Source organism: Melopsittacus undulatus, chromosome 7, assembly GCF_012275295.1.
Source record: "Melopsittacus undulatus isolate bMelUnd1 chromosome 7, bMelUnd1.mat.Z, whole genome shotgun sequence".
Classification (NCBI taxonomy): Eukaryota; Metazoa; Chordata; class Aves; order Psittaciformes; family Psittaculidae; genus Melopsittacus; species Melopsittacus undulatus.
The window spans coordinates 7,018,403-7,042,766 of NC_047533.1; the positions used below are offsets into that span (position 1 = coordinate 7,018,403).

The 24,364-nt window shown below is 40.4% G+C and overlaps 1 protein-coding gene across 7 annotated transcripts in view; it reads right to left on the minus strand.

Annotated features, from left to right (window-relative positions):
* Window positions 1–24,364, minus strand: part of CTBP1 (C-terminal binding protein 1) — a 247,272-nt gene that overhangs the window by 44,475 nt on the left and 178,433 nt on the right. The window lies entirely within an intron of this gene.

Sequence of the window (24,364 nt, forward strand, 5' to 3'; positions counted from 1 at the left end):
CACCTCCAACACCACCTATGCTGGAGAGCCAAGCACTCCAGCGAGTACTGGAGATGGAGTGAGAAGCCTTAACTCTGAATTTACTGGGTCTAAGTCAGGCCCTTAACGTTATCTAAATGTATTTAAGAAAAACAACAAAGCTTCTCTGTCAGCTCTAATCCAGTTTGGGGGTTTTCCCCTCCACCCCATATTATGGATATCATCTGGTGGTGAAGCTCTTGCCCCAGTAACAGCTACAGTGACTGCTGGAATCCTTCTAAAGTAGTAACAGGTATAAATGTGCACAGACAGAGCAGTTGTCCGCACACATCAGTGATTCACCATTCAGCTAAAAGGACAGAGAGCTGCAGCTTGGACCAGCTGCTCTTAGGAACAGAAGTACCAAAACCTTACTCTAGTCCAGCTTTTATGGAAAAAAAAATCCTGGAAGCTGAAAAGGAAGTTTTCAGGTGCAGAACCCAACAGGAGGCCAACCCCATGAACAAGCACACTGACTATCTACGGGTCTCACAACAAAAGGATTAACGAATTTATCATCCAGCTTTGTAACAGTAGAGGAAGGATTGTGAATTATTACCTCTGTAGCTCTGGCAGCATGGACTTAACAAATTACCACACCAAGCTTAGCATGAGATAGGTTCTTTGAAACTGGAAACAAACACCCTAAGCAGGCTAGTTCCTACCTGCACCTCCTATTGCTCCTGAGATATAGGTGCATCTTCATGTTCCACACTCCAAAGGGAAATAGTTGAAGTCAATACCATGAGGCATAATCACAACTACAGAATAAGAAAGCTCGCCCTGTCATAATGTATTTTAATCCTGCCCTAAAACAATCTGTCATGTTACTAACTGACAGTAACTAAAGTGATCACCTTGCACACACAGCAGAGACCTACAACTAGGCTGGCACCGTTTGCTGGCATTAGAAAACATACCAAAATACAGCAAGATAAACTGTTAAGATTAATCACTGTTAACAATGTCATTTGCACAGTTTTCTGCGTTGGGGCTGTTCAGCCTGGAGAAGGCTGCGTGGAAACCTCATAGCAGCCTTCCAGTATCTGAAGGGGGCTTATAAGGATGCTGGGGAGAGACCCTTCATTAGGGACTGTAGTGATAGCACAAGGGGCAATTGGTTTAAACTTACACAGGAAGTTCAGATTAGAAATAAGGAAGAAATTCTTTACTGTGAGGGCAGTGAGGCACTGGAATGGGTTGCCCAGAGACATGGTGAATGCTCCATCCCTGGCAGTGTTCAAGGCCAGGTTGGACAGAGCCTTGGGTGACATGGTTTAGTGTGAGGTGTCCCTGCCCATGGCAGGGGGGTTGGAACTGGATGATCTTAAGGTCTTTTCCAACCCAAACTATTCTATGGTTCTATGATGAATGATTAGGGATCAGGAATGTCTCACATAAGGCATACAAGTTAAAAGTACAGGACATTGTCAGGTTTGTAGGCCCAAAATTTGACCTACCTTTCATTTTCTTAAATCTGTTTGCAAAGTCCATGTAATTCTTTAAATGTTTTTCTTTTTTTCAAAACAAATGCTTCAATTCTTTTTTTCTGAAAAATACATCAATGCCAAAAAGCACAACACTCATCAGTTACCCTGTAACAACAAACCCATATGCACATGAAATGGGGGACAGCCCCCCAGCAAAGGACATCTGTGTGGATTCTTAAAAATGCAAAGATTAAATAAGCAGGAAAACCTCCCTTGACAATGCCCTTTTAAGAGTCTGTTCAACCAAACTTCCTTTTATGCAGTGTAAAACATGGAATTGATTCAAGTTCCTAACAAAATGCGAACTACTGAAGAATCTAATCAATATTTGCAAACACAAGACCCGAAAATGACAGGTTGGGCATTCGACCCATTTACAACCTCGTGCACGTAAGGCGAGACTAATCCCCCGTGGCATTTACCTTTCCTTTCGGCTCCCACCTAGGCTGTAAATTCAGTGAGAGCTGTCACTGATTTACCACAAACACTCCAACAAATTCCCATGTTTTTTTAAAAATAAATGCTAATATTAATTCAAGTAAAGCACGAGTTGTCAAAACAAACAAAAAATATCCCACTCATAACATGAACACAGAAGCTGTTACAAATTAGATTTGCCAATATGCACTATTCAAATTCCTAGAAACGGCGTACTTCAGAAACCTATCGGAAGGTTTCTGACACCTCATGCATATTGAAATACCTGACTTCCTTTTGGTAGCCTCATTGTTTTGCACACACTTAGATTCAAGCAACACTTAAGATTCAAGGTAGAGCAAAACTCTAAAAGCAGTCAAGCAGAAAAAACTTCAAAATCAATGCAGGTACATGGAGCACTAAAATGGATGCAAGGAAAAAAAAAGGAGTGTTTACCAGCTTTCAATATATTGGTATTCAGCATATTTAGATGCTGAATATGCATTGCAAAAATCTCCTGATTCCACCAGAATCAGAGCCAACAGCTTTTGCCATCACCTTCAGTACAAGCAGGATGCAATCTCCCATGATGTGGGATGGGGGGGAGAGGGGAGAGTATTTTTCAGTAGAGAACACCAACAAGAGGCAGGTACGAAAAGGTGACACTGCCCTCAGAAGCCTCAATTACTGTGCAGATTCAACTTAATTTCTTTGCTTCCAAAGATTTTAGGAATCTGCTGCAAGTCTTGAAATGAACAGGAACAATCCCAAACTGATTTTCAGAAGAACAAGATCTGGACTTAACAATATATGCAGGAGAAAACTGAGCATAAGCTTTATTTCAAGCATATGTTCTGTTTCTGTCAAGGTCTCCAGGGCTCAGAGGTTAATGCTAAGCAAACTGGAACTTTACAGGAAGAGCACAGCTGATGAACACTGTTGCGGTCTATGCTTTTTATTTACCCAAACTCAGTAAAAACAAGTCATCTTCCTTCTTTTCTTTTTAATTTGCAAGAGACCAAGAAAAATACAAGTGGTTTCCGGCACTGTGCTGACCCAAAGATGTGCAGAACAGGCACACCCATTATATCCTCCTGCTAATTGTGAGCACTGAAATACACCCAGTCACTCTCCAGGACATTCACAGCTCATTCCCTTACAGAAAATATAAACCAAACACCACTAAAATGTAATTGTATGATTCTATGATTCTAATTCCCACCCTGGTCCATAGACTGCCAAGATACTTAGATTTACACATACATACCATTATTGTTTTACCACCTGTGAGGACTGAGCCTGGGTATCCAAGCAATTGCTACAGCATACAACACAAACGCCTCAACATAGAGTATTTTGAAACTACTATCCTGCTTGAATTTTCCTTCTGGTACAATCAAAACAAACCAAACTATTTCCAATTCTAAAATGCCACCTTTGCCAGATGTTACTGGAACCTGAGAGTGAATAATTCCTTATTACTTTGCCATATTCATGTAGCAATTAAACTTGAATTCTCAGGTATGAGTCTGACAACTGCGAGGACATGGGTTTCTGTTGTGTTCTTAGATAGTGATCCCTAACCACTCTTTCTTAAACATCTATCAATACTACTGTTATTTGTCTAACATCTGTCAGTGCACACACAGAATGCTTGTCAGGGTACAAAAAACAAACCCACAAAGCACAAAAAACAAACCCACAAAGGTACAAAAAACAAACCCACAAAGCACATCTTGAAAGCATATGATCAGAAATTAAGTTCTGTTACGGGGAAACAAAAATCATCTGGCAACATTTTCTATTACTACCCATGTACTTCAAATATGCACATGAAAACTGCAAGTATTTCACATCTGTCAAAAAACTACTCAAATTACATATTCAGAGCATGCTAGGACTGGTGTTAACTAACACTTTTCAAAATAAAACTGAAAACAATGAATCACACCTATTTATGTCAAAGAACAAGCAGTAATAGCAGAATGCATTACTGTAAAATGCTTTAATTGTCTATCACCATTTAAAAAGCAAACCAAATGACAATATTCGGTAACAACTATATCAAGCACTAAACTGAGAAAGCCTAAGCATCAGCAATAAAACATATACAAACAAGACTGCTGCAGAAACGCTGTTTTCAAGTAACAAGATGAACACAAGCTGGTTTCAAGATAGATGACAGCTAACTCTAGAGAAAAGGCAAAACAGTTTAAAGGACTGAGCTTTCCCTGCATGCAGAGCATTTCAGTGCTTGTCCACATAAATACTTCACTGTTTCAAGTATTTTTAGCTTTATTAAGCAATAAGTAAAAAGGGGAGGAACGGATAAATAAATCACTGATGTTGGAGCTGCCCTAGCAGAGTACACTCCCATTAATCCCAGCTTCAGAGAAGTGCTGCCTAAGGCTGCCACTGTTTGTTACTTATCCCATGAGTTTTATGGTGCCTTCGAAGTGCCCCTGCCCACACAACCCACAAACTACTTGGTAACTTAAAAGAATCACTGCAGTGAAGCTCAGGACAGTACCTACAAATAAAGAATCAAAGAAGTTGAGAATGATGACACTCTAGCCCCATTTGACCATAACTAACTCTAGACATGGATTTCCCAGTTACTGATGGGGCAGTATCTGTAAAATACAGAACTGAATGCATTAATCAAGCCTGCACCAAAGACATTCTCACAATGCACCATGTGCTGGGTGTGTGTCAGAGTACATACACATCCACTTTCATCTTCTCCCAAGACAGCGACTACGCAGTAGGCTCATAACGGCAAGTGAGGGAAGAATCCACCTTCACACACACCCTAAAGTGTAGTTTAAAATACATTCAAGCTTGTATTTCAGCCCATAAAGTTTATAGGTTGGTGGGTGTGACTTTAAAATAAAAAAAAGCCAGAAAACTCCTGCTGACAGGAACTGGAAAAACAATCTGCTTCAACAATTGCAATAGGAGCAGAATGATTAACTCCCCAACCATTCCAGTAACAATATAGATCATGCCAAGACTTACTAAAACACTTTCCACTAAAGAAGTGGTCCCGGAGATTTTGAGGACAATACTTTAAATACAGAACCCAAGTCCAGAATGGATTGACTAAACAGGCCTGCAAAGTACAGCACTGAGAATAAATATGAAGGGAAAAATACATCCGTGGCTGTTACCCTCCCCCTTTTACCCATGTATTCAATATAGAGAAGCATGCAAGCATTACTTTTTTATATCATGTTATCAGAACTGGCATCTTGGTTGTGATTTTGATAAAGCTGAACAGCCACATGACGTTAATTTAAAATGCAAAACCTTCAAGGACGACTCTTTCATTGCCTGCAAAATATTATGGATCTGAATGATGAAGGAAAAAAAAGAACTTTTTTCTCTCCTCCAAAAACGTTTCTCCTACAGCAAGTTATTTTATTGCATCAGGTTTGGAGGGTTTGGTTTTGTTTTCAATCACTGCTTGAGCTGTGTATGCTTTGGGAAAAAACACCACTTTCTAGCACTATGAATACAACTGCTTTCAGAGTATTAAAAGACACTGCCAAGGATCTATTACAGAATATGATTTCTGAATGTAGCCTGGCCTAATGGCTACTCTCTGTGCTTCCTTTTTCTTATTTATAGGTGCTGCACAGGATGCTGTCTGAGAGAAAGAAACCCAATAACCCGAACAAAGCCAACATCAAAGGCTTCCTTTATTCTGATCCCAAACACGGAAAGATATTTCTCTAACAGCCCACCTGTACTTTGACCCAAGAACGTTAAACTATTACCTGGGGCACTCCTTATTTTCCTTATCAAAACGTCTGAAGATAAGCAAGTGTGGGGCCTCGGATAACGACATCAGTTTCACATGGTTTCATTTTTTTTGAGGTCAGAAGAACACACTCAAATGACACTTAAAATAACAGTATGGAAGTATTTTACATATAGAACACTGTCCTCTCCATTTGCTTTGTAAATTAACTTCTTTTATTATTATTATTTTAGGAAAGCATCTAATGTGATTCACCATCCTCTCAACTGAACATCATGGTGCTCTATGTGTCAGCAACCCTTAGAGAGTGTGTGGGGGGAAATACTATGACTCTCTTGTTTATAGACGGGAAGAAAGGAGGTGAGCTAGAAACTTCCTCTAAGATACCCAGCTAAAACACTGCTTAAAACTCAAATATATACATAGAGAGACCAGACTTTGAAGACCAGTGTAACTAGAAAGGGTCAATTCAACACAATATTAAGGTTTCTGGTAAATAAGGTTCATAAACGCCCTCATGAGTTAACACTCCATTATGTTCTTCTGAGAACCAAAGCAACTCTGACAAACACTGAACCACTGCAAAGGGCTCCTTTAAAGCTCTTTTTTCTGCCTTCCTTCTTGTTTCCTCCCACAGCCACTGACCTCTGCTGTCCTCTGCCAATTAAGAAAATGGTTGATGATGATTACAAACTAGAGAGCAGTTTTGTTGTAAAACTGAGAGAGTTTGGCACATGGTGAAATCAAAATCCTGCACCTCCCATCCAGGGTCCTAGGCAGCTGAACCAAGCTTAAGTAAATAGGATTTTCTGAAAAGATGGTCATTTTGAAGGTAAGCAAACAGGATGTATAAAAATGACAAGCTCACTGAGAACGAGCCAGTAACAACAGTGGAAGTGCCAAATAAAACATGCAGTTTAAGGCAAAAGCTGGGTTTATGTTATCATGTTACATTTAATCATAATATAATAAAAGCGTATGATGTAAGAGAGCTGTTCAACTGAGCTTCTCTTCAAGTAGAGTTTTGAGTTTCAGTTACAAAGGCTGTGGTCCCAGTATCACAGTTAAAGCTGTACTGAAAAACAGAGTTAAAATTGAGAGTTATTCCCATGACTTGATGAGAAGCAAAATACTTCTTCCCACACATACCACATACTAAAGGGGTTTAGAGAAGGGTTTGGAACGCTTGAAGTTGTTTCCACTGAACTAGTGAAAAGTCAGAAGTGTTTAAAAATGACCCCTATTTGCATTTTTTCACCAGGCTTTATTGTATTTCTTCTAGGCTCTGTAGTTTAACCATGTTCAACTTGAAAAGGGTCTGGTCAATGCATAAAAATGCTTTGTCTGTAGTTAATTATAAGAGGGCACAAATCATGTTCTATCTCTGTAAATTCCGTTAAAACATTTATGTGTGCTAAAAACATCAGCTGCAAGAAAGTATTACAAAAGGAATTATTGAATCCATTATTAAGAGTGACAAAATCTTAAGGCAAAAGGGTACCTTTCATTCTCCACCCAGGCAAGATACCTTACCAGGTTCTCTCTCCCAGCTGTATATTCTTGGTTTGATCAAGCGGTGTATTTTGGAAAAGGAATTCACTACTGCATTTCCCAGTTAAGATCCAGTCTGTAGTTTTATTCTAGCCTTTTCCATGTATGCTTTAGCTTAAAAAACATAATAAACTCATTACAGCTCCTGTGTCCCCCAATCTGCAGGCAGAGACATTCACAAGATCTGCCCACGGCACATATGTGCGTCACCCAAATGTCATCTCCCCCCCCTCGCACTGACAGCCTCAGACTTCTGCAGCGTTACAGCTTGCGAGAAATGGACAGTTACAGAGAATGGACCCCAGCGACTTCCTTTCAAAACAAAATCTATACTGACGACAGATTGAGAAGCAATTTGAGTGGAAACCAGACCAACGTATTAGATGCAATAGTTTCCTAAATAAGAAACCTTACTCTCTGGTTTTCTGAGACTAGAAACAGGAGGGATGTCAGTAGCAGGATAAACAGCAGCGTGCTGAAAGGCATGCAGGAGCGTTGCAGTTCTAAAAGGAGCCTAGTCACAGGAAACACTCAAGTGACTTGGAATTTTATCATCCAACAATAATCAAAGGATCACCAACTTCATGCAAGTAAACTCAGAGGTGATCTTGAAACTCAAAATGGACACAGATTAGAGAAAGACACTGGAAAGCAAGTTTAACTGCTTCCTGCTGGCTGCAATTTCTGAAGAAATGGGAGGGAATGACAGCTTTGTGCTTGCCTGGTGCAAGACAACAACTATGGGATAACCCAGAAACCAAGACAGCATTATGACTGTTTTCCAGACTGTCATGGGAGAAAATGAAGCTACCACTTGCCCTCAAGACTGAGAAACAACAACAGAGCGACAGATCTTCATAGCGCATTATCTTCCCTATTTCCTGGATGGAAAGCAAACCAAATTAGTGCATGTGTATTACTGTGAAAGTTAAAAAAAAAAAACAGCCAGAAGTCATTACTTCTGATCCCTAACTTTGGTTACTACCACTCCCTTTGTCCTTATCAGCTACTTTGATAGCACAACTGTTATTTCAGAGCAAACTGTAGATTTGACAGTACTTTATTCAGACTCGCTTTTTCCTGCCCTTCCTGGATCAGAACTCACCCCAGTTACAAAAGGAAGAGAAGAAGTGAGTGCCAAGAACAGCTGAAATCTGGAAAATAACTCTCCATAGTGAAAATTCTATATCCATGAGTAGCCCAGATGAGGGTCACTTATTAAGTCTGCACTGTAAACTGAATTAAAATAAGGTACATACAAACAGTGAATGAGTTGGTGCTGGGCAAAGAGCTAAATGCTTTAAGAGGCAGCTCCTCTTATGTGTTCATATTTTTGGGAAAATGGTTAGCATCACTTACTGTACAGTCTACACCAAAATACACTGTGAAATGTGACCCTCGGGGGCTTTCCGGAGCTGAGCTGGAGTTAAGAATCCTCATCCAGGCTTTCCAGCAGGATTTTCATCAGAAATCTGCTTTCCAGGTTCTGAACGCTAGTGACTATAAAATGACCTTGTAGTACATTGCAATATATCAGCTTAACAAAATATCATTAAGACACTTTTTATTGCATCATTACCTTGCAGACAGCTAACTTTGTTGTTTTATAACTTCATGCAATGCCTACCACAACCTCACTGCAGACAAATGATTAGCAAAACCGAACAGTTAGTGAAAACTACACAGCTAATGGAAGTTTAGTCATTTTTTTCCTTTAAGGATATAAACTTGTAGTGCCACTTTTAACACTTGCCTATGCTCTGATACATTTCTTTTCATAGTTGTTCTACAGGTATTTTCCAGGACACTTACATAAAACCCTAAACTTAAGAAGGACCATATATATTCCTTAAAGCATGTTACCTATTTCATATAAGGCAATTAAACTTTTAAGTCAAAAATACATCAAGAACAACACAATTAGCAGCTTGATTCTCCAGGAGGCCTGGCAAGCCCCCATAGCAGAATGTGTGAGAGCTTCCCAACAGAAGGGAAGGAAGCCTTTGCTTTTGATGAGTACTGTACCCAACCTGTGGATAAATTGAGAGACTCTTCTATAACTGTAAGAAAGCACAGATCACACAACAGCATCTTAACTTGTTTTGTCCTGAACTTTGGGGACCACCTTATCACAAAACTAAACTAGCAAGTGCTGCAAAGACCTTACATTTACCATGGGTAAGTGCTGCAGTACCCCAGCCACAGACAACAATGTGGTTAAGAAGTTAAAGGTCTGTAGAAAGAGGCTATGCTGACTAGTGAAAATTTAGTTTCAGAGAGAAAATGAAAGAAAAGACCAATCTAAACCACAGAAGTTACAATTCAGTACAGGGATAAAGTCAATTAATAGTGGGGTTTTTTTCCCTCAGTGTGGTTCTCAGTCTTGCCCCTCCTGGACCAAGAGTGCCATTTGGCACTTCAGGGAAGGATGGGGATGGGAAAAAAAACCCTAGTTTAGGCCAGCCACAGAAATCCATGTTATCTCCAGTTCCTCTGACAAGTACATCAAGGTGATAAAAGGGGGGGGACCCATTTATTTTTCAATCTACTCTGTGAACAGACCCATTTGTTTATGAGAGAATGGAGGGGAAGTGGGGGAAGAGAGAAGAAATGGTTTTATTCTGTGCATATGATGAGATACTGTCACACAGGAAGCAGCAGGGCCCTAACTTCTCTTCACAGCTGTGCCATGGTTACTAAAAATCTGATCTGTAAGTTGCTGCAAGCAAGACAAAAAACTCTCATTGTACCGAACTCTCTTTCTCAGCCTCAGAGAAAACCACTACAAGAAGGTGCAGAACAGCTCTGGTAGAAGGGTTTGGTATGAAGCAAACTATTTCTTTCCCCACTGCAGTTATACAAAAAAATGCATTAACCGTGAAAACGTGGGGTTTACACCTACGGGGGTTTGTTTGTTTTGTTCTCTGATATTTTGTGTTTAAACTGTCCAGAGGGAATAAGCCATATGGTTGCTGTGTAATACCACAAAATTCATAAAATAGGACTAGTGGCATGAACAATGTATTCCTCATCTGCAGATCTGTAGGGTTTTTTCATTGCAATTTGTCAAATCCTGCAGGGACTTTTGTTTTTTTCAACACAACTATGTGTACTTTAACGTAGGGAATAAAGAAGCAGCAGTGCAGCACTACACCCATCCAGGCCAGATGAACTAAGTGTTTATTAAAGATGTAAAACAGTTAGGAGCAGTATCAATTGAATTTGGTTTGCATGCTCCCTATGAAATGGTTAGTGAAACAACATGTTTGAAGTCTGGAATGGGATGGGGGAGTATGAGCCAAAGTAAATGAATTCAAATCTTATTCTTATTCAGCATATCCCATCTGTACAATGCTCTTCAGACAATGGTCTGTAGCTGTCAGGAATTAGAATGAGATTAAATCTCATCCTAAAGAACTTGAAAGCAGTGACATTGAAAGCAGACAGTCTGAACCTGCTTATACCACATCTTAAATTAAATTCAGATACAGTTTCAAATGCCTATAAATGTGAACAAACACTAACAGTCTATTCTTCACGACAAAGACATGCAATAGTGCCACTTGCTTTTCTCCAAGCAGCACTCCCTTCAGCATCACGTACCATCACGTCACCAGGAATACTGCTGCAGGAGTTATAAAGAGTCTTCACGTTCACTTTTGCCAGTATTGAGGTATTTCAGAAACTGCAAACTCCACTAACTAAAGTCACAAAATACCAATGAAAGTATCCCCCCACTTCTGTCAGTGCTGATCAAAGTATATCTCTAACCTTTTCCAAGTAAAATTCAACAATCTCCTCCTAGAAAACAGGACGCTCCAAGTGAAAAAAGGAAGGGCAACATCAGTATGTACATTAACAAAAAAACCCAAAACAACTGAGTGGTGTGACTTTGCATTACTTAAAAGTGTTCCCTACTTTCTGGGCTTTAACTAAGATTTGCTGTTAGTCTTTGTTTCTCTGATTCTACCAAGTTATAAGTATAAAAATAATTTTTATATAAAGTACTGTTGGTTTTTTTTTAATACAGTACAGCAGAATATTCTTTCTTTTCCTCCTGGAAAGAGTACATTTTACCCTCCAAGATAGAAGGAAAGATAATTTATGTTGCGTTGGAAAGCATGCAAGTATTAATGATGGGGAATGATGAAGAATGTAAATGGTTTCCATTTTCACATTCAAAACCAAGTACCTGCAAATTAATGCTAAAAGCAACTGGCCTATAAAGGAGCCATGTTTCCATGCCAACTGATGGCAGAAATACATGTAATTCCACAAAAAAACCTGAAAAACCTACAAAACAAGAAAATAAAAAGAAAGCAGAAGTGCTGGAAATCAAGATCCTGACCATACCCAACTATTTTAAAAGAATAGCACAGAACACAACAAAGGATGCAATTTAAGATGTGAATGGTTTACAGCTAATGGCACTTCATCATTACAATACTTCTAAAAGCTGTCATTCTCTAGTCAACAAGAAAAACAGCACACAGAACACCTCTATTAGGAAGGAGGGAACACTCCACGACAACAGTAGCAATTCTTAGGGAGGTTTCACAGTTGGCAGAACTGAAAGCACAAGCTACTATTCAGGGCACATCTTTCATTAGGATTTTATTATGTGACTTTATCTAAGAAGGTCTTGCTTTGTTCCTTGTTCACACTGGGTTGTTGTGGGGTTCTGCCATCAGCCAGCAGAGCTGCTTGCAAAGCAAGGCATGAGGAATGAGCAAGTATGTACCTGTACAGAAGCGGCTCACATAACCCTGTGCACGCAGAGATCTGAAGTACTTTACAGTTTGTATGTGTATAAGCAACTTCACAACTGATGAAGAGATGCCACCCCATTCTGTACTACAGCAACAAAATCAGAAGTTCATACATACGATCATAGCATATATGGTCCACACATGTACGCATCTGTATGTGGAAAAAATGAAACCTTATTTAAAGCAAGGGAGCTTAGAAATGTTGAAAAGAATGCTACAGATCTAAATATAGCCAGTTCCAAGATACTGACATTTACATGCAATAAAACCAGCAGTTGAAATATTTGTTCTTTATAACCTAGAGAAATAAATAACCTCCAACTAAAAGGTCCATAAAACCTGTGTTCTAAATTAATACAAACTGAAGACAGGACAATAGATTTCTGTTTCTTAATATGTCTTTATCAAGTAAGCAACAGTGCCTTTATTTCTATTTAGTTCTGTTTAGAAAACATATTAAAAGTCAATTAGAGGTATAAAACAGATGAAAAATTATGGTCTCAGAACTGGAAATTGGAAATCCCACTACTAATGCATTTTAGTGCATTTGGATTTTACTGTTTTGCTGCACTGTGCACAAAGAGAAAATTACAAGGGCTTGTACCCCTCCTACTGACTTCATATTTATGCAAACACACGGATTAAGGGACAATGAGTCTACAGAGTGCATGGAAAAATGCAAAGTTTACATTAAATGATTTTTAGGGTCTAGTAAATGAACCTTCAGTCTGTGTAGGGGCCCATAGTGACCACAGTGGATGAAAGGGAATACTTAGATGGCCACATTCCAGCTCAATCAGATAGCATGAAAGATTATGGGTTACACCCCAGTTTCTTCCTCTATCAATTCAGAATTTGCTAAGAATTTAATTTTCAGATGTGATGGGTGCTGCAAACATTTAGCATCTCAGAAATTCCTTGAGTTTCTGACTACCTTTTCCCAACCTTTACTTGATGTTGTCCAGAGCTCAATGAGGCAGCACTACTGCAGTTTGTGTAGAAGCTGAAAAATGGTAATTCATCTGGGTGGAGAGGCCACAGCTTCTGCAGAGTTCTTCATTGTATAAACTATTACTCTGAGGCAGCACGCACTAAGTTCCTGGTTAGGATCCTCAAAAAAAAAATCTATATAAAGAAAAACTACACATACACTTAACGATACAATGAATATAAAACTCTATATGCAGTTACGTACTTTGCAATAACCTTTGCGGTACGTAAGCTGTTCTGCAACTCTGGAAGTACAAAGATATGAATTCTGACAGGGAAAAATGTATTTCAATAAATTCCTATCAGTCTTTAATAATATCCAAATCACCCCTACTCAGAGCAGCAGCAACTGAAAGCTGCTAGCCAGCCAGACAGCAGGCAGCACCTGCACACCCGGCTCACACTTCCCTGGGAGTTTTGGAAGGACCAGGGCTTGCAAAGCTAAGAGAGATGAAAGGTCAGTTCAGCTTCTCAGCCCTCCACCTCTTTTAATCTGTTGTCAATGGGACTCTGCTGTTCTACAAACACCTTTCTACTTTTTGGAAGCTTCGGGTAGTTCTGCTTTGTTAAACCTCTTCACTACCATGTATGAAATCATCTGTAGAGCACAACGATTTTTTGTACAGAGCTGCCTCAGGCAAGATCCTAAATGGGAACAGAGCAGAAGATCCATGTTATTTAAACAGGAGAATAAATAAATAAATCATTCTGAAGAGAGCAACAACTGGGAGAGCAAACAGCAACAATTTCATATTCAGCAGCACTTCTCCCATAGCCTTGGCCAGCACACCCTGTTTACATAAATGAAAGAAAGAATGCTGCCCTGAACTTGCCCATTATTCCACAGAAAAGGTATTGTGGGAATGTTAACTTTCACCTGGCTGACTTCCAGATGCCAGCAGGAAAAAACACCCTTTTAAAATTTTAGCCAACTGAAGAATACTCCACATTTTTCACATTTTCCCATTATTCCAAGTTATCTATAAACTAACACTGGCCTTGAACTACATTCCATGTAAAATGGATATAATAAGATGAATAAGATGACCGACTGCTCTGCAAAGAAATGAATCAAGGAGGAGTCTTGCATCCAAACCAAACAGCCAGTATCATATCTCACAAACTGTGACAGCTTGAAAAAGCCAGTGCATTTCCAGAAAAACAGAAATGTCTGCAGTGCCCGTGAGAGCACTTACTGTGAGTAGGAAGAAAGTGTAGGCCCAAGTTCAGCAATGCAGCCCGACACTGTGATGCAGACCTGGTATATGTGATAAATGTTGTTTGAAGCCTGCATTCTGTCATACCATTAACACAAGAGAAACCCATCTTCCTCTGCATCTAATACCTGAATGGGTCCCATGATGGAAACAGCAACAGAAGAATCACAGAATCAGAGAATGGTTTAGACTGGAAAAGACCTTTTAAGATCACTGACTCCAACTGTTAACCCAGCACTGCCAAGTCCATCACTAAACCATATCCCTGAGCACCAGATCTACAAGTGTTTCAAATACCTCTAGGGACAGTGATTCAATCATTGCCTATTCAGCCTGTTCCAGTGCTTGACAACCTTTTTAGGGAAGAAATTTGCTCCTAATATCCAACCTAAACCTCCCCTAGCACAACTTGAGGCCATTTCCTCTTGTCCTATTACTCATTATTTGAGAGAAGAGACTGACCCCCAGCTTGATATAACCTCCTTTCAGGTAGTTCTAGAGAGCAATAAGGTCCCCTCTGAGCCTTCTCCAGACTAAACACCCCCATTTCCCTCAGCCATTTCTCATCATCCTTGTGCTCCAGACCCGTCACAACTCCAATGCCCTTCTCTGGCTCCTCTCCAGCACCTCAATGTCATTCTTACGGCCAGAGGCTCAAAACTGAACACAGGATTCGAGATGCGGTCTCACCAGTGCCCACTGCAGGGGGATGATCACTGCCCTGGCCCTGCTGGCTATACTATTTCTGATGCAAGCTAGGATGCTGTTGGCCTGTTGGCTGCCTGGGCACAAGCTGCTCATGTTCAGCTCTGCCAGTCATGACCACCAGGTTCCTTTCCACCAGCGGCTTTCCAGACACTCTTCCGTAAGCCTGGAGCGTTGCATGGGGTTGTTGTAGCCCAAAGTGCTGGCACTTTGTCCTGCTAAACCTCAAAAAGCTGGCCTCAGCCCATCGGTCTAACCTGCCCGGATCACTCTGCAGAGCCTTCCTACCCCTCATCAGATCAACACTCCTGCCCAACCTGGTGTTATCTGCAAACTTACTGACGGTACACTTGATCCCCTTGTCCAGATCACTGATAAAGATACTAAACAGAAGCCAAGCATGCAACTGTGTGGACTGCAGAAGACCCCGAAACAAAACGAGCAAAAATCCCCTTTCTGTTTTAAGCAGAAGGCATTTTTCTTGCTCTTTTCCATCTGGCACTTCAAGGAGCTGTCTTTACTTAACAGTCATCTTGAAGTTTTTAATGGTTGTATAATGTGCAAACTCAAACTGAAAGAAATTATCCCTTACTTCTCCTCTTCCAAAGTTCAACTGTTAAGTAAAAATAACTCGCAATCATGCCTCTGCTCCAAGCCTTCATGTCTCAGCAGGAGCAAGAGCACTTAGGGCACAACATCCCCATATTTCAGTGCACTGCACATGGAGCTGCATCCTCATCACTTCCCAGTATTTTACTGTTTGTTTTCATGCATGTCCTGTCAAGCTAATTCCTGAAATACAACTTCCTGATTCAGATATACAGGAGAAGGGTTTTGTTGTTTGTTTTTTTTTTGCTATCTGAAGAGCTTAAATGGTGAAAAGTACATTTCTAATTTGAAAATGTTTTGTACAGTGCTGTTGTGTTCAGCCAGGGCACGGGTTGTCCTTTTATTGAGTGCATTTACCTTAATTCAGTTCACAATGGAAAGCACACTGCCTCACAAACCATTTCCCTGTGATACAGGACACAAGCACCTACTCAGAGCACCATTAATAAGAGAATCCCACTCTAACATGGTGCAGGTTCAAGCAGATCCCAGCATGCTTCCTCCCATATAAGCTCACCAGCTCTGGTGGACCAGGGCACAGGAAAATTAAGTGCATTATCCCATGTTACTCCTGAGGATATTCACAAGTGTGAGAAGACCACCAAGATCATCTGCAATTCCAACTACCACTTAAGATGTGCGCCAGCACTGCTGTCTCGGCTCCCCTCGCTCTTTCAATTCTCCTGTCAATAATAAGACCAAGTTTATCCTGAAGGTCAGCTCTGCACCACTTCAGTACTTCTCCAAGATTTTTAGGAATGAGAAATGTCTTGTATAACTAAAGAGTAAAACAAAAAAGAGAACTTCAAGAAGGTGATTCAGTTCTCATGTAGGATATTCATTTTCCTAACACGGGTATTTAGAGAAGTTCCCTTTATAGAAGCATGAACCCCACATAAGAAAATTGTATTATGCTCTAATCTGTAAACTAGAACACAAATGCCCAACATAAAGTCACAGCAAAGTACCCTATTTTGATTTGGGTTTGCTGATTCCTAATTATGTTAATGCAAATGTGAAATAAGCCTAGTTTATACTTCAACAGGAGCTCAAACAGGCCTGCACTAGCTGAACTAACTCGATTTAAAATTGTCCTTAATTAAATGTGAGCAGTTTCCCAGGTATCATATGGCTTATTCATGGACTGCTTCTTTCACTGGGCACTTCTGTCATCAAAAAAATCTTAGAACTAACAGACAAGTTACTTACTATTTACTACTTATAATAGGCACAGTTTAACATTCTTTTTAGAATTAGTCTTGTAAAATGAAAACTAATTTTTACATATTCTCTTTGAAAATCTCTGAGAGAATTAGATGATTTTTGACAGCATTTTTTTCTGTATCCCCCCCCCCCCAAAAAAAAAACAACAAACCACCTCCCATCAATAAATCTTTAGGGAATTTCAATAGCTACCATTTCTTTAAGATGGTATCCTCAGGACAGTCAAACACAAAACACATCCAACTTTCCTTTCAATTTCTTGCTGTTTTTTTTTACGGGGGGGGGGGATTTGTTGGGGTTTCCCCACACTCCCCCTTTGACTCTTTGTGGGTAGAAGAGTACATTTTCTATTTCTGGATTTGTTAACAGATTAGGGGGTTTAATGTATTTTTTTTAAAGAATGCCACAATGCTGCAGAATTTAACAGGCTTAAAAGAAAGTCCAGAGGGAAGACGCCAGCAAAGTCAGAAAAACAAATGCAAAGTTAAAACTTACAGTACTTCAAGGTTGAAAATTACCAACTCAATGCAACATACTGTTCTGCACTTTATTCCCAGGACTAAGAAAATAAGATTCATGATTCTGGAGAGTCCTCATAATCCTTGTTCTTTCAACTGAGTGACAGAACTTGTTCCTCCACTGCAGGTACTCAGCCAAGCCAATCTTTGGACAATATTTTAACAAAAGGTTGATCATGTAATAGCTTGGGCTTAGCATGCAGGATGCAGCCAAGATCCCACGGATTTGTGAGCCCACTCCAATTCCCCTCCATATCAACTGGAAGCTGAGTAACTTGACATCCTGAAGGATCAAAATCTGTTAGGAAAGGAAAAGTTGTGCCTCAAGCTTACTGTTCTCCAAATTCCTACTTAAAATCCTTCTTTTTATTGCTTGCTCCAAGGAGATAGTTCTCACTGCTGAATACATAATGCTAGATTTAAATTTTAGATGGCTGCAGGGTGGTCACGAGATAAATACCAAGTGTGTTTGCATGCCTCTGTATTTACAGTAAGAAGGAAAGTCATCTGGATTCCAGGATTCAAAACATGAGACCTTTTGAACAAAGACATGGCAAGAAAAAGCCTCCAAGAGAAGACTGCCAAATACAAACAACATACACAACCAAACCCAAAAGGCAATGTATTGTGAAACCCTTTCCAAACCATACAATACTATGGGAATTAAGTAAACTTAAAACTCCCCCTGCAATACTCTCGTCATAGCTAATTTGTGATTTCCTGTACGCTCAGTACTAACAGTACAATGGAGCCTCTATTGTGAGCCTCCTCCCACAAGCTTTTAAAAAATGCAAGACATTCTTTTTATCTAGACTGGCGTGGCTAAAATACATCCAGCTCCACACAGATAAAAGGTTAGGCTCTTGGATGGTGCTTTTGCTTGTAAAAATAAAGAAAAAGTCTGCTGTCTGGTTGTGCTGCGTTCAAAGTTCACAAAGGAGTAGTGCTTTGGTGGCTAAACTGCTGACCACGAATCTCAAGTCGAACAGATGCAGGAAGCCACTTCAGGATAGCAAGAGAAGTATCCACATTAAGAACTACCTGCACATTCAGCACGAGTCAGATAGGCTTTGACAGTCTTGGAGGAGCTGAAAAACCAACGGAAACATGAAAGAACCAAGGAATAAAGCAACTGCAGTATTAACTACAGATCCTGATTGAGGGTGAAGGCAGTAAGTCCTCTAAGGTGCAAGTAACTTGTTTATAGAGGTACTGAAAACTGATATTACATTTTTTTATCTTAAAGGATCCTGAAAGCTAATACAAACCAAACAAAATGAAGACTTTAACAGCAAAAGCTGGTAGGAGTAATGAAAGACAATAATCCTGGCACAAACAGTCTAGGAAAGGAGCACAACTAGCAGAGGCAAGACTTTTAGCACACAGGAGAGAGTTTGAAGAGGATGCAAAAAATACCTAAAATGCTGCAATGGCTCTGGTTGGTATTTTTATAACCTTTCTTAGTCAAGAAATTAAGATAAAGACTTAGCTAGCCAGTTCCAGTCAGCATGGGAACATACACACACAACAGGGAATTACTGAAGATCACTTCTCAGTAACGCTGATTATACAGATGGAAAATCAACAACATGAGAAGGGTTGTGATACACATTAATACTGCTCAGTGAAGCACTAGACACACATTAAGATGGTTGGTAGACCACAAATGTGAAAACGCTCATTATCTGGTTGAAAATAAACAGTTTAACATATCTGGTAAAACACATTAAAGAGAAGAAATATTTAAGTATCAGTTGAAGAGTTTGGAAACTGGCTTGTGGTTATCTCTGCGAAACACTTTTGTCCTGCATGACTCTGCAAAGACTAAAGCTACGCACTCAGCAAGAGACAAACTGGCTGCAACCACCTAATGAAATTTGACTCATCTGGGAATTCTGATGAAGTGCTCCACATCATTGTTTCTGCTAAGCCATATGTTTTCTGTGTGGGATTGAGAATGCCATGCTGAAAATATGCAAGAAACAACAGTTAGATTGGGCAGTTTGGCTTCAAATAGGGAGCTAATTCTGAAATAACCATATTCAGGTAAAAAATCCTACAGAAGCCAACAGAAATTCTGAAGTTATAAATTGAAGATACTGGGATCTGCACTAATAGCAAAGTCATTGCTGTTTGTCAGCCCCTAGCAGCACCTCTCCCTGGCTGTAGGTATGACTAACAGCTGCCTGGGGCAGCACTCCCTTCCTGCAAATCCTCCTGCAGATCAGCCTGATCCAACTGGAGAGCACTCATCTCCCTGTAGCTCCTTTCTGGCTCATTCTCCCAAGTTCTGACTCACCCAGGGGCTACAATGACATTCTGCAGAGTGAAAAAAAATGTACGTGTAGTAGATGATGAGAACACTCTGCAGTGCTGCTTCTCTCCTGGCTTTCTTCTGAGCTCTGAGTCAGCACTGCACTGGCTGAGCATCATTCAGGATAGCACACTGCCATCCTCTGCTTGGACAGGTACAGAGCCTGATGGCACTCAGTGCACGCTCCTCCATAGGGAAGGAATACAGCTGGATGGGAATGCTGCAGGAAGAGACTTGGAAGCATACAGTCTGCCATTCCTGCTGCCATCAGACAGCAGCCGTGGGCTAATTCCTATTGATCATATTTGGAGGGTGGGAGAAAAAAACAACTTGCCACATGGCAGTAGCAACTGCAGTCAGCCTGACTTTCAGAGGCTCTGACATGGCACAACAGAAAGAAGGACCACTCTTGCAGCCTCCAGAACTCACGTTTCCTTAACAACTATCTACTTTGACCTGCGGTTAGTTGCCAGCTGGGGTTAAACTACAACAATGTCCAACATGGATAAGCAGGACATCTCTTCATCCCTTTGACGCAAGCCCAGACATGTTTAGGTAGATGTGCAGAGCACTGTGCTGCCTGTGGTGGTTTCCCAACTACAGACATTTCTCGCTTCTAAAGGTCATGTGTCAACCAAGCACAGAAGGTGGCAAAAGCAATGCTTGCTTTAAAAGGCAGCAAAACAGTTATGCTCTTGTCATGTTCTGCATGACAAAGCTGTAAGCACACCCTGCTGGGGTGGACCTCTCACCACTCTTACCACACGGTGTATCCATGTGCAACAGCAGAAGATGGAATTTATCCAAAAATATCCTAAGGGCTGTTTGGGAAGACCATTAGTGTGCATCCACATAAGGAATCTGGAATTGTGACTCACGTAAGAAGTGTTTCTCTGCTTCCTTCTTTTTTTTGTGAGTTGGCATCAAAGCTCCCCTAGAAAGACTAAAAGGAGAAGAGGAGCAACCTGGTGGGTGCTGGCACACACACAGCATCAGAAAGCGTGAGCAACCTTCACTGCAGACTTATGTAACTCTGCCGGTGGTGACACAACTCCCTGGAAGTGATTTGGGCGCAGATAAGGGACAGCCACTGACCTGCAAATAGAACTATCACAATAAGCCTTAAAATACCTCATGTAAAGCAAATTATATAATCACATTAGCTCGTGATTTAATACCAAAACTACAAAGGCTTTGCGTGCATCAGAAATCAAAGCTTTCTGTTGAAACCTCAGCTCTGGGATTACTCTGAGCAATCGTCCCCAGCCCCAAGGCTGGCTTTTTCTGCTCCCCATGGAGACTGTCTCCTGGCTGACTACCCTGGCAGTTACACTGCAAGGAAGGTCCCCCAAAGGCCCCTTGAGAAAGGCAGGTGTAAATGAAAGACAAAAATGCAGAGATGAGCAACATCCAAACTAAATCAACCACAGAATGGCTTGGGTTGGAAAGCACCTTAAGATCACCCATTTCCAACCCCCCTGCCATGGGCAGGCACACCTCTCACTAAACCATGTCACCCAAGGCTCTGTCCAACCTGGCCTTGAACACTGCCAGGGATGGAGCATTCACCACTTCTCTGGGCAACCCATTCCAGTGCTTCACCACCCTCACAATAAAGAACTTCTTCCTTATATATATACATACCACCATGAAATATGCTGTAGCATTAGCAATGTTTAATTCAAAGAGGAAGAAAAAAAATCAAACAATGTCAATTTTCAATTATGTTGATTAGAGACAAACTGAGTAATTAGTAAATGAAATAATGATACAGGAAAGATGATATGTCTGGGATTAAATGACAAAAATATTTCATAAAAGAGACGTTAATTTATAATCGTCTTCCTCAAAAATTAAATTCTTGCTCTGCTATAGCAAACACAAGCATGTTATGTTTTGCACATCACAAAATAATTAATTTATTCATCTAACAGATATTTTTCAGGAGAGGTTTCTTTTGAGTGATTTCTTTTTTACTTGGAATTTTACCATGTGAACTTTTTTCCCATTATTATTTCATTACTTTTGCAGCACCAAAGAGGTGAAGGCCTGGCTTTGCGTCACTGTCCCTCTGCCAACTAAACCAGCTCCAGCACTGCTGGCAGGGAGAGCCTGAGGGTGCGGCTGAGACACTTTGTGCTCCAGATACTCCCTGTCCCCAGCCGGGAGGACGCAGACAGCAGCTACAAGGCGACAAACATTAGACAAGCCCAGGGACTTCCTCACGTTCTTCGAGGAACGGGACAGGTCAGGTTTAAAACCAATGTGAAAGTTTTCACTCATTTCAACCATCAAACCGAGGCCAAACATCAAAGGATGAAGGCCCACAAGCACCTAAAAAAGTCTAATCCAGGGACTCCCAGCACCCTTTTTCACATCATAAACCATTTGAGACACTTAATCCCTTTCCCTCTCCCCGCAATACCATTGCATAAGGGCATACATCAGTTTCAGCCAGCTAACACTTTGATGATGCCAGATTCCCAAAACACTTCTGAGTACATTAATCACCTGGAGAGATGGGCTGAGGATTACTGCGCATTGGAAAAGATCCTATCATAGGCACAGCTCAGAGATCCTGAAACGCCCACAACTGGAAACGCTGCTATACTTCTCCCAGATGAATTCTGGTGAGGGAGCAAAGGGTTGTATTGCAGCAGGAAATGTTAATTTTAGATTCATCTGCAATGTATGTTTGCTATCTTTTCCTGATCAATACACAGATATAAAAGAATCATCATCTCTCCTCTCAGGGCAGCAGAGGAGAAAAGAGACCCAAAAAACACAGCTGGGAACTTCTGCCTTCCCAAACTGTAAATCCACTGTTATGCTGTCTGGGAGTGAGAAAGCATGTGTGGCAGAGGAACGAAGGCTAAAGGGCCATGTACTACAACTTTTATCCTCACCTTAAATTTTAGGACATGTATTAAAAGTGTAACTCCATCTCTACTCTCTCACTAAATAAATAATTATAGGGCCAGAAGGTTAGGGAGCCTCAGATGAGGCTGCTGTGTTGCTATATACTGCCAACTGCTATGGGATTTGAAAGCTTGACACATGCTGGAGAGTATCACCTCATCAATGTTCCCAGCTGGCCTGGGAGGTGAAAACCTAAATACCACTCTTAAAGGCAGGTCTCTAACACACAAGTAGCCAAGCCCTGCAGATAAGCCTCAAGAAACATAGTTATTACAAAGGCATGGCAGGTTAGGAAAGACAAAAATGGCAACAAGCAATTGCAGTCCACAATATTTGCATGGTTTCGAGGGTTGTATTTCACATGTATTAATTAACAAATTAAAGATTACATTGCTTCTCAGCGTCTTTACTTACGAGTCATTTAAATCTGTGCCTTTTCACACACTTACTTGCTGTTCATACTGTTTTCTTGTAAAACAGGCTTTTCATTTTTTTTTCTTTAACTCTATTCTTATGGTGTTTATGTGAACTGCTACTCTGGAATAGTGTCAGTTTTCTCCCCAAAAGGGACTATCCAGCCTAGCTAGTAGATGTTCTTATGATACAGAGGGACTGACTTTCTTTCAACACGTTGGTGAGTGCACTGCTGCATCTGTATGATAGCACTTTGCAGCATCCAGCCCAATGCTAATCTCTTTGATCACACTTTTGGCCAAGTACTGCTCGGTCTGTTTATATTATAAATAAAACAATAACTCTTAGAAACAGAGCGATTAGTAAATTGAAGCATTGTCACACATTTTTAACAAAGGGCAAATGCTATTTATCTTTATTATGCAGAAGGACAAGTCAAGAGCTAACCAAACTGACAAACGTAGGGGCACTTGTAATTTGTTTTGTCACGCTATCAGGAACTCCACATGATGATAAAGGATCAGAGCATGTACAATATTTACGATGAGGAGGTTATTACATGTAGTATACTTGTGCTCAAAAGCTGCCTGTGCCTGTTACTCCTTAACTACATATGACAAATGAACTGAAAAATTCATAGAGGTGACTGTAGTAGTTTCATTTCAAAATAGCAGTTTCATTGACTAAACCCTTCTACTGAGCATGACTATAGCAAATCTTGGGGGTTTTACTATTTTACTCCATTACTGAACTGGCAAATAACTCATCCCTTGATGAAGAAATAGATGATCTACATTAATTTGGGGAGTATGGTGATGTTCACAGAAGGACAGAGAACATGCTACTGACTCTGCACCAATTCATGCCCTCAATGCCATCAAACGAATGCAGAGAAACTCCATTCACGTCCCAAATATTATCTCATATTAACGACAAAAATGAAGGAACAGTTAAATCTTCTCATTTTTGCTCACTGGTTTATGAATCACAGACACCCCGTAAACATTTATTTCTTGTTCAGACTGGAAAACCAAGGCAGGTCGGGGGGCAGAGGGTTGTTTGTTTCATTTTGGTTTGAGAAACACTAGTGAATTACAATTGGACACAGTATCTTGTCCCTGGCCATACTCTCAGGATGGTTTGCATAATAAACCAAAGAGGGTAATTATTTGACAAACGTTAAGGAATCCCAACACTGAAATCTTGCTGCCTTTGGGGTCGATAAAAAACAACGTTATAGAAGATACTAAAGTTAGCAGTTTGGGCTGCAAATTTTACATGCCTGCTTCACTAACACACAGCTAAAAATAGATAAAAGAGATAAGAACACAGAACAAAGAGATGCACTGGACAATTATCTTTCTACTAGCATGGTCTACTTCATAGTGCGCATTTTAACCCTTTTGATGTATAAAACATAGATTTTTCAAGCATTACTCAATGGGC